Below are 12,908 nucleotides of genomic sequence, written 5' to 3' on the forward strand. Positions count from 1 at the left end.
CACGGACCATATGTTTAAGTCTTTTTGTATGACCCGACCAGGGCGACGAACCCGCGACCTCTTGCATCAGTTTTTGACTCTCTAATCATTGAGGCTACCTGTGCGGTCGCTACAAGAACAAAGTGTTTGCAGTGAGAATGCCAGGGTACGTATATACTCTAAATAAAGAGAAACTTCCCACGTAAGAATATTTTGTCAGGAATCTGTATAATTCAAAGGGGCAAATTTGATATCCCTACAGGGAAGTCTATGAACTTAGAAATGACCATAAAACCGAACTTGCACTAAGTAACACACAATCCTTTGAGATTACAAAACGGCTAGGTGTACACGTTTTATTGGATATTAAGTCAGTGTTCGCAAAATTAATGGTACAGTATCATTATAGCCTGTCAAGACCATACGGTACATTTCCTTTTCTGATAAAAACACATAATATGATGTATTTAACGATTCGATTGTTTCTAGTTTGCCTCCTGTTTTATAAAACCTATCAGTATGGGCCTGAAAGCTCTATCAAATGTTATGATATCAGAGGGCCACCCCCTCCCCCGTTCAGTATTATTCTCTCACGGAGTTAGTTGGTAAAGCGGCAAATTTAGCAAAAATTCAACATATGGAAGTACTATGTATAAAGACCTCTCTATATTTCCCTCTCTCTCGCTGTAACTCTCTCTCCCTCTCTCCATCCCGCTCTCTCTTTCTTTCGTTCTCTTGTTACATATATTTAATTTCATTTTGATTGTGTTCGGGGTTTGCAATCTTTTTTTTCCTTACCTGTCAATGTAATGCAATTTTGTTTGCTAGGAATTTAATATTTTCCAGAAAATTCAGCTTGACCTGAGGCTTCCCTTATATACTTAATAATAGAAAGACTTGTATTTATTTTTGACTTAATTTCTGTCATTGGTTGAAGGTCAAGTAAACAACTTTTTTCTAGGAGTAAAATGATTGGTTCACATGAAGAACACAGAAGTGCTATGTGACTTTTTCAAGTAAACATGATCACGTCATTTCCGAAAATGTGAAATACGTAGTATCAATAGTGATATGTAGAGAGAGAGAGAGAGAGAGAGAGAGAGAGAGAGAGAGAGAGAAAGCAAGAGATCTGAGAATCCGGGCTTTTAAAAACTTGCTATCATGTTGTTTTTCTTCTGTTGTGACTAATGTTGAAGGTTTTGAGATATTTGTTAATTTTTCTGCAGATTATTTGCACTCTATATGTATAATTCGTTTCTTTGGAAATAATATTGTATACATGCAGAAATTTTGAAGAAAGACATTTCTTGAAAATTTTATTTGGATTTCCAAAACCAGAGGATACATTTTTGTGTTTGTTCAAGGAATCGTAGACGTCAATACAGTATCCGTAATAAACGAAATGGTAATTTTTCCGAGTATAGTTAACAAGGCTTTACCAAGGAAACGTTGCTAAAATGACATTTATCTGCCTTGAATTAATTTTATTTTTAAAATCATCGTATTACTTATTGTTGTTCCTTCAGGACAATACGAAATATCAAATACCTTGTATAGTATACGTTTATAATATATATATATATATATATATATATATATATATATATATATATATATATATATATATATATATATATATATATATATATATATATATATATATATATATATATATATCCCGTTTTATAAATTTATATCTAAATTTCCTTTACAACATATGTTCAACAAAATATTTGATGCTGGATTGAATTTTTAATTCGACAATTTGACAAACATACATGCGTCATCAATCCTCGTCCCCTGTTCGTAGGAATGAAAATGTATAAAGTGCTTATGATGCACATTTGAAATAGCATGACTTTGGCTTATTTACCTATGAGAATAGGTTATTTACTGAGTATTGTGAAAGATTAGACATGAGGCAACATGGCTGTATGCCACAAGAAACAGGAACCACTATTTATAAATATTCATTAAATGAACGTTTCATGATATACCTAAAAGCAATTATTATCTTATAGGAATAATACAATAAAACTCGAACATCTACTATTATTTTATATAGTCTATGAATGAAACACGCCACTGAACTGTGTGGGGATATTCTCATAGGGCAGTGAACTAATCTATGTATGTTAAAGAGATCAGACTGTTATCTAGCTAAAGAAGCACAACACAATATTTTAAAAGAACTTTGGAAGTTAGCAAAATATTATGTCGCTTGCATTAATTCATTTTTGCTGCCTCTAGATCTGAACTAAAAATATTGGTAAAATAAATTATAAACATTTTAAACGACAGTTATGAGTACTTAAAGCAATTATTTAGTTGCATATCATTCATATAATACTACTATATAAAAATAAATTCCACGAGAATTTTGGAAATCGCAATTCAATGTTCTCTTCAATCCAAAATAAAACCTTGAATTTGAGAATTGGTGAAAACGTTTCGTGATGACGTACTTACTTATTTCATCAATAGGGTTTCCTTGTTCTAACTATTTTTGACATGTGATCCTTCTAGAATAGTAATTTTGAACTTTGAAACGTTCTGATGTAGTTATTATTTCTTTGTGCAATCAGTGTGCATATATGTTTTCGTCTGGTTTATGTGGTATCACCTTGTTTAATTTTGTGGCCTTGCAAAAGAAAGATTCTAAAAGCGCTTTGGCTTATTTTACACCAGTTTTACACTGTTGTTTGTCCTAGTTTTTATGTATTTTATCTCCCGGACCAACACTATCTTCTTTGATACATTGCTGTTGCATATAACAATATTTACATTGTGATTTGTACTTTGTATATTGATATATATTTCAAGAGAAACACCAACTTGATACAATGTAATATCATGATGCACAATAATACAATATTAATACATTTTCAGGCGCAAGAGATATGCATAAACCAAACAAATATATACAGTGTCAAAGTATGCTGAATAACAATTGTTCCATTTTAGTTATAAAATATTTGTCAGAAGCAAAAGTCCATAATGATATGCATAAATGATCACGTGGAACATATTATTTCATTCAAAACATGGTTAATTATATATTTGCCATACCGTTGGCTCACCTATTCATGCCTTAAATTCCACTGATTCTTGTTAAAATATTGTTGCTACTAAGAAAAGTACATAAGAGTTATAAAATTTAATCTGCTTCGCTAAAGCATGCTGTAACTAATTTTAGAGACAGCTGTTATTAGCTAAGAAATACTATGATAAATACATATAAGCATGTCATCACATCATTTTCGTCTTGAGGTTGTCGCTAAAATCACACAATTCCTGTTTGTCTCTAGTAAAAGCACAATTTTTAGAAAATATTTCCATGGGGTACATCACTGCTTACGATTCACAGCTTTGATATTATGGCTACGGGTGAGTTGCCTGAAAGTATAGGTAAATCACCTGAATATTGATAAGTATTGAGTCTGAGAAAATGTTGAGCTAAATGCTTTAGCATTTGACGGCATTATGTGCCAAATGAATAAGCTATTACTATTTGATAATATTTAATCAATAAACCGTTTTACCATATACCAGAAAGGAAGCATATAAATCGTTACGTTATGCTATTGGGACAATATAACAAAACTCTAAATATTATTTGAATATTGTATTTATCATTTTACATAATATTCATTATATGAATGAAACGCATTACTTTACTGATATGGGCTATTTTCATTTGACAGTAAACTACTCTAGGTGTGTTAAATAGTTTGTACTGGTATCTAGCAAATTCAATACAAGGAAATAATTTTATTTCTAGAGAAAATGTCAAAAGTAAAATATTTCAGAAAGTAGTTCCTTTTTTTTTTCAATTTCAAGGTCTTATATATTATATTCCTCAACTATAATGTCAAACAGAAACCCCATATTCAAATATGGATCAAAGTGTCTATGTTCATTTGTAAGAAGTCGATTATATAACGCTACTTTAGAACATAGCTTCTACAGGTTTTACTGAATCGCCAATTGAACAACTTATAAATCTTGTACACAAATTGTAATTGAAAGATTAGATATAGCATGAAGTTTTCGTGCTGACCAACACATGCCGTTAATCGGCATCATTTCTTCTGACCAATTACGTCACGGGAGTACTTAAGAGCAGCAAGATCCTACCTCGTTTAATATTGCTCTTTGTATTAAATGTTTCTTTGTGTCGTCATATTACTTTTCTTTTTGTCCATTTGCGTTAGTTTTATTTGTGCATTCATCTGTCGGGACTTTGTGCCCTTGCGAAGTGAATCGATTGGTTTTGTAAGCTCTTCGGCTGGTTTCACGACCGTTTTGCACTGTTGTATTTCATTTTATATTATTGTCCTGATATATGCGATCTTGTTTGATCTAGTGAAGATGCACTTATTTTGTGTCGTGTGAGTGAGTTGTAACTTGTATGTATTACCCGATGAAAGACAAAGGGGAAAGACAAATTGGTTCTTTGAAGCATTTTGAAGCACAACAACCAATAATAACAAACGTTTCAAGCGCATGCATTATGCAAATAAAGGATAAATATTTATTTTATAACTGAATCATGTCTGCATCAAACATGAAATTAGTATAGAAAAAATCACCATTTAGTATTGATTTATTTTTATTGTAAATGTATTTCACATGTTTTGTTACAAAATAGTTTTCAAAGAACAGTTTGGACATGCTAATACGGAAACATATTGATGTAACATAAAAGCAACACATGTAAGTAGAAATATCGAAACACACTCGATATTTGCATATTTCCAAAACAAATTTAATTTTCGCTATCTGGTTACTGTTACATTATTCGTAAACACTTGAGACATTTTCCTCCAACTTTCAAATTTTATTTTCCACTATCGAAGGAAAAAGCTCACAAGATTTGGATTTTTTGCGTTAAAATTCCACACTAGTATAAAATGCTTTGTTATTGTGTTGTTTTGTTTTGTATGACCTTAAAGGTGGATATATTAATTCTCTGCTCATCGAAATTTGAAGTTTTATGGAGAAGGCCAGAATATTTATATATTTTTAATGTTAGTTTTTTTTCCGGAAATCTTAACATGTTGTCACAAGGTTCATGTTTATTAAGAAACGTAGCTAAGTATGTCTGAACTTAAATTTACATTAGCCTAATATAAAATTCTGTTTTATGCTAAGCAGTGAATTATTTGATTTTGTAATTAAAAAAATATTATTATTTCACTGTAGTGAAAAATTAACATATTTTTTCTTCACTACAGGACCCCCCCCCCCTTTATTTTCTGTCGTTGAACTACTTTTTCATTATGGACATGTCATTGTCTTATTAATAATCCCTGTATATTATCCTTGAAACTTGAAGTTTGGTATTCTGGAAATATCAGTTAATTTTTATCAATCTGATGTGTAACTCATTTTGTGCACAGGTACACATAGCATAGCAAAACATGTACGGTAAACAGCTGATATTACCGTAAGAAATCTGCTAATTCACTGCGCCACAAACTTTAGGTACCCAACGTATCTGAGCATAAATTAAAAAGAATGTTTGCTTGAAACGAGTGAATAAAGGATACATTTCATCTCGTGGGTGAAACACTCTAGTATTTTCATTCGTAGCTTGGCCACTCGTGAAAATACTGAATTTGTCATCCACGCGATCAAATATATCCGTTATTCACACTTTGCAAGCAAATATCCTCGATATTATCTTTTGTAGCAAGCCTGATAAGTTTAAATTCAGCGATAAATATCTATATGGTTATCACCCAATATGGTGCACGTGACTGTTAAAGATAAATTTCACTGAATGGAGACAACGTCCAGGCTAAAACTACACCCATTCACATTCTTTCCACTCAATTATCAGTCCACCTTAAAGATGCTAAATATCTATATTAACCAAATTATAACTCTGGTCAAAGCTTTATGAAAGCAGTGTGTAGTCCTGCCTTCCTCTATCTTGTTCGTGCCACACGTTCCATAAAGTCTTATAAAGAGAACTTTGGCATTAGGCCACGAACATGAGTTATCTACATCACTATGTGACACTTGCATATGTCGTGGACACCTTTAGAGGAAGCATTTATTAGCCACGCAATAAAGAATACTGCCAAGCAAGACACCTCATCAGTCTCATACATTAATCTGTGATTCTATATGATACTGTGAACATGTATAGAGGAATCTGTTATTATTATTAGGTTCGCAAAAGCAAAATACGTTCAGGTGATTACAACATCAGACTCATCTTGGTGATGTTTGTAAAATCCTATGAATCCTACAGTTGCTAACGAATGATGCTATCAAAAATAATATTAAAAGAGGGTACATCAATGTCCATGACACGCAGCATAAATAATATGGCTATGGGTGAATTGCCAATACGAATATATTAGTAACTCAGAATATTATTTAATTGCGTCGCCTTATTTCATTTGTTTTCTCGTTTTTTTTCTTGTTTATTTTGTGCAACCATCTTTTGTGAGTTTATTGCCTTGGAATATTAACAGGTATATTCCGAAATGGCTTCGGCTGTTTTCACACCATTTTTCGTTGGTATTTGCTAATTTTGCATTTAAATCCATTATTTATATTACTCAACTTACTTGCTTCGTCAATCGATGTCCTTTGCTATAAGAACATCTACCACACTTAAGAGCATCAACTTTCATCCTAGTTCAATACTGGTGCTTTTATTTATAATGTTTGAGTCATTGTAGAAGTTGTTTCTGTGGTTTATTCTGGCATATTGTGCAATCATCTTGCTTGACATTGTGAATTTGTGCCGTTGAAAAAAATAATCGGTTGCTTGCGAAAACGGTTCTGCTCTTTCAAGGATAATTTTACACCCTTATTTTCAGTTTTTTAATCATATCTTTTGTTTCCCGGACCGACACAATCTTTTTGATCCATTGCACTCACATATAATGATATTGGCTGCATGATCTGTCACCTTATATATATTGCTCTGTTTACGGACAAAATGAAAATCAAATTGATCTGTAAAGCAACACAATGCAAAAGAAAACAATATTTGCAAGACTTACAAGCGAAAGAATTTGCAGACATAAAACAATTTTTCTTTTCTGTTAATAAATGTTTAGTTCTCTTTTTCCTTATAAATTTCTGTATGATGTCAAATGTTTATTACAAAAACGTTTTCATTTTCGAAAAGCAGTTATATGCTTTGTGATATGCATTTCTTGTATTATAGCTATTGGTGTTTTGCCAATAGGAAGATGGTATCGGGTACTATTATTACTATTATACTGTTTCCTCATAGTACTATTATTTTCGAATTTTTTTCTTGTTTTGTTTTTTTTATGGCCTCGAAAACGGAATGGGGAGATATCGAAAGCTCTTCGGCCCGTTTCACAATATTTCCTTCTCAGTTTTTCATTAATATGATATTTTTCCATGACCAACACGATCTTTGTTGATCATGTGCTCTTGTATATGATGCTAATTATTGTGTGACTTGTATCATGCATATATTATGTATGCTTAACGTCAAATGTAATAACTTACCGTTCCGGCGGACTAGTGCTTAGATCGTCCGCCTCGGATGCGGGAGGTCGTGGGTTCGATCCCCGGCCGAGTCATAACAAAGACTTACAAAACTGGTACTAACAGTTGCCTCGCTTGGCGCTCAGCATTAAGCAGTTAGGATAATGTGACTGGGTGGGACATCATGCTAGATGTCTGCGGCATGATGACCAAATGTTAGACATCACTATAAACTGCCACATTGCAGAGATGCTAGCGATATGACTGAAACATTATTAAAGCTACGTTAAAAATCCAAATCACATAACACATCACACAAAGAAAATAGCAAAATGGTTTATGAAGCGGCATGATGCAGAATAATGCAATATTGATATCATATTAAGCGCGAACTATATGCAAACTACAGACAAATATCTATCCCGATAAGGTACATTTTGTAAGGAGTGTTCCTTCATTCGATGAAATGTTTTATTGTGATACACGACCACATAAGGATTTATTTATTTTATCACGTGGAAAACTGGTTTCGCCTATTACAATAATGATCAAGCCATGTCTGCGTACCAAAGGCGAAATTTGTGAAGACCAAATCAACATCATATGATGTTTTAATATTTTAATTAAAAACGTCTTTCCCATGTTTCATTACAGAATTTGCATAATTTTGGAATGAGCAATATGAGTTTGTACTATTATTTGCTCGTTTAACCAATAGTAGAAACTTAGTATTTTCCTTATTATCAAAGAAGATATCTAGAATTCAATTCGTATCGCAAATTTAAATTTAATTTAAAGTTTGGAATTATTATATTTCTTTTGCTCCGCCATTGCACTGCAAATTTCGAGTTATCTTTTTTCCAATGTTGTAAAGTTGGAAAATGTGAGTTTAATTGTACATTTAACATTATATTTCTTGATATCTGAAATACAAAAATAAGCCATGTTGAAACAAACTGTAAAGGTACTTGCATGAGTTTGACTTTAATTTACCAGAGTCTAATGCGAAACTGATAGGTAGCTCCTGACTGATAATCGTCATGTTTCGCTAGTTTAAAACTAGTAAAAATACACTATCCGTGAATCTGAGGCTTGTTTCCTTATTATTGACATTAAACATCATATATTTGACTTATATACGTACCGCTCAGGTGACCGAACTGGTTAGAGCGTCCGCCTCGGATGTGAGAGGTAGAGGTTCGAAAAAAAGACTTAATAAATAGTTCTAACACCTGCCTCGTTAGTTCGTTTGCATTAAGAGGTTACTTGTAGGATTAAACAGCCACACTGAAGACATCGTAGCAATATGAATTACATTTTTAAAAAGCCAGGTTAAAATCCAAATCACACACACACACACACACACACACACACACACACACACAAACACACACACACACTGAGATGCATCAAGATAACCGGTCAGTAATACACCATAATCTCATTTCGCAGTGACTAACCAAAGCTTGACAGTATGAAAGAATTACGTATTGCATTAGCAAAAATGTAGCATACAATTGTAAAACGATGTTACAGTAATATTTCCTATTAAGGTGGTCTTTTCGACTGCCTTTATTCGATGTTGTCAGTGAATGTTATAATTTTTGCCAGGATAATACGTGATGGTCTTGTATAATACGTGAACATAAAGATATACATTAATTTTGGAATTGCACGTATTTCATTGAATTTCTATTACAGAAAAAACATTGCTACACAAATTTAAAATATTTCACTTGTAACTTGAGGGAAATGTTATGTTTCGACACATTATATATAAGGTCATGCACCCTGTTCGTCCCTTCGTCTGTGCCTTCCTTTATCTCATACATACATACACACAGACACTGACTCTTACAGCCAAACACATAGGCAAGTGGAAAACATTTTGCAAACTTTGTATTATTTATATTTATGTTTTACTTCACTATGCAATCTAAGTCTCTATATGTCCATTATTCATATTTTTAAGACCATATATATTTTCTTTACAAGATTATATGTCTGGGACCTAGCATATATATATATATATATATATATATATATATATAGAGAGAGAGAGAGAGAGAGAGAGAGAGAGAGAGAGAGAGAGAGAGAGAGATAAAGAGAGAGCGAGAGAAAGGAGAGAGGATGGGAGAAAGAAAGTATAAAGAAAGGGAGAGAGAGCGAGAGAGAGGGAGGGGGCGAGAGAGAGAGAGAGAGCGAGAGAGAGTGCGATGGAAAATGAGAAAGGGATGACGAGCGAGCGACCGAGCGAGAGAGAGTGAGAGAGAGAGAGAGAGAGAGAGAGAGAGAGGGAGAGATTTGGTCATTTTCCATCTCGAACAGTCGACTCTCGGGATTTTGCTCGATTTAGAACCATTGTTGGCCATCGTATTTGTTACCTGTCGAGCATTCGACGTATCAGTTGATATTTTGTGTTAACCGTAGCAAAGGAAGCTTTGTAGAAAATACGTAATTCTGGTATTACATATGCAAGGTAATCTTACCAAGACAAATATAATCAAATGTTTTCTAGATTTAATTTGCCATGTCTCTTATTCATTCTTTATTTCTTTATTTTGTTTTAATTTTATTATATGCTGTTGATAATATTACAATTAAGTTGAACTTGACCATGTCATAAATCAAGTTTATTTTCTACCTAGCATGAATTATTGATTTTGGTTTAATGTAAACGTATTGATCGCAATTGGAGTCTTGAACGTTTCAAGTTTTCCATGAATTGCTACGTTTGCTTGTTGTTTACTACATATGTTATATCACAATTTTATTAATCAACCTATACTTATTACTAAGATTTTATCTTGTAATCATTATGAACGTTACGGAAGTTTTTTTTTCCGTTGTTTGTTTAATTAGAAAATGCAAGCAGAAATCTGTATAATCTTGTTACTGGAAAACAATCAATGGTCCGTGATACATGATTTTAACAGAAATAGTGGTGCCTCCAGAAATCATTTTTGGCAAAAAAAGTAATTTCTTGAAAGTGAGTCAAATGAGTGTTCTCTGGAAATACTAAATGCGCTTCAAAAATAACATTCTTGGAAATAGAAAATTTAATTTATACTGAAATTTATTGCCGAGTTCTATTTTTGTGATCCAACAAAACACATTTGGTACATCACTACGACACCAGCCAATATGCACAACAGCACTTTCAGCTTTGGATTTTGCTACGATTGCTACTAAAGTTTATTCAGAACAATTAATAGGACTTGTGCTTTTAATTCTAGGATTATTTGGAATTTAATTCGCGATACCATACGTTCTTTTTTGGGGTACATTTTCGCTTTGTATTATACGGAAACAATATTCTTGCTACGTTGTCTGATGGAGGCATCACCTTCACGTTGATGCTTTTAACTTTATTTTTCGAAGTAGTTCGAAGCAGTTGGAATCGCGAGATGGGGCGTTTGCGAGGGAACGTATAGCATAAGATGGAAAGAAACGAACACATTGGATTTAGAAAAAGTTATGGATAATGTTAAACGTATTAAAATTATTTAAAGCCTAAAACGAAACATCGTAAAAAATACTACTACTACTACTACTAAAAATAATACTAATACTAATAATAATAATAGCAATGATACTACTAATAATAGTAATACTCTTACTACTGCTACTACTAATAATAGTAATAATAATACACTTTTGTATTTTCGATGGACTTTTGATAAAAGGACTGATCTCATATTGGATCAAAATGCATTACAGTGTTCAGTATGCACATTCTGTACCATTAAACATGAACTATAAAACATATGTATTATCCCAAACCAGTGTCTAAAGACAGCTGGCAGTTTAGAAAATATTACTATTTGTATTAATATTATTATCATTATTTATATCATTATATGTTATTATTATTATTATTATTATTATTATTATTATTATTATTATTATTATTATTATTGAGTTTTAAACGACAACAGTATGCATATATTTATTTAAAAGCATTTTCTGCTTTTGCAGGTCGGTGGTAGAGAATATTTTCATTACCATGGGCCGCTTCTGTTTCTGGAGCAGCTAAATATCATTATAACCGTCCAACTTAGCTGCGAAATTTTCATGTATTACACTGAGCCCATATCTGCCTTATACGTGACGTAATATATGTTTCTGTTAAATTGCTTAACGAGGGAAGTTTACTGTTTTCGTTGTTTTGATCAATCACCCTTTCATAAGAGCTTTCATATACTACTGTCTGTATAATATACCTTGGTACTAGTGCCTAATAGCCACATCTTACATATATAATTGATTAAAGTAGACAAAATACTCAGAATTTTAAAATCCGAAATAGATTTATGAGCATGGCATACGTTCAATTCAACCTGCAAACGCTAAATGTGTTTCATGTCTGAGCTCTAAAATCAGGCTCTAAGTTCCAAAATATGTTTCCCCACGCATAGTGTTATACAGAACATTTTTATTATTCACTTATAATTAAATCTTCAAATGTTAAAATTGTTTGATCTATAAAATCGCAGTTAAGCGTATCTTACAGATTCGTGACTACTAGTGCTGGGCCTACAGGTCAGTCTAGATTTGAAAAGTCGGTCGAAAATTGCCGTAGTAGCCCCATTTATGTATCGTGTTGTTGTGTTTTCTTTGTTAACGAACACTCGTTATGTTATGAGGCAGATTCATCCGTTTTACATTTTAAGGAAATAGCCACTTTAATGAAGTCAGTGCCAGAGTGAAGAATGTCCATTTCGTGCTAAAACAAGATTTTAATTCGTGGATAGTAAAGTCAAAACGTCGGTAGGTTCTTGTCATCTGTAGATAAGCATAGTACATGAGGATGGTTTGGCTTATCTGACATTCCTTATTGAACATACATGTCAAGTTGTCTTACAAAGAGAAAAGAGTACACTGGATCTAATATACATTATGAAGAATGTGAATTTCATATAAATTGCATTCAAATTAATCTTTTTAAAAGTATTTAAATTCTAAAACGGAGCCATATTAATAATAATAATAATAATAATAATAATAATGATAATAATAATAATTATAATATACTTTATTTGTTATCGATGGACGTTTGAGAAATGACTCATCTCAGATAGGATCGAAATGCATTAAAGTGTAAATTATGCACATTCTGTACTATAAAACATGAACTATGATACATATGTATAATCACAAACTAGAGGAAATTTACAGTTGGTAGTTTAGAAAATATTGTTATTATTATTATTATTATTATTATTATTATTATCATTATTATCATTGACATTATTGTTATTATTATTATTATTATTATTATTATTATTATTATTATTATCACTGAGCCTCAAACGACAGCAGTATGCATATATTTATTTAAAAGCGTTTTCTGCTTTTGCAGGGTGTTGATACAGCAAATTTGCATCACTATTGCCCGCTTCTGTTTCTGGAGCAGCTGAATACCTTTATAACAAACCTTCTAA

At 32.2% G+C, this 12,908-nt stretch overlaps 1 protein-coding gene across 1 annotated transcript in view; it reads right to left on the reverse strand.

Moving 5' to 3' along the window:
- Positions 1 to 8,454, reverse strand: part of LOC149794495 (uncharacterized) — a 406,758-nt gene extending 398,304 nt beyond the window's left edge. The window contains exon 1 of the mRNA XM_089966588.1: positions 8,437 to 8,454. The gene's annotated coding sequence lies outside the window, so the exon portion shown is untranslated. The remainder of the gene's footprint in view (positions 1 to 8,436) is intronic.
- Positions 8,455 to 12,908: the final 4,454 nt, after the last annotated feature.

Source organism: Sinohyriopsis cumingii, chromosome 8, assembly GCF_028554795.1.
Source record: "Sinohyriopsis cumingii isolate HCF-2022 chromosome 8, ASM2855479v2, whole genome shotgun sequence".
NCBI lineage: Eukaryota > Metazoa > Mollusca > Bivalvia > Unionida > Unionidae > Sinohyriopsis > Sinohyriopsis cumingii.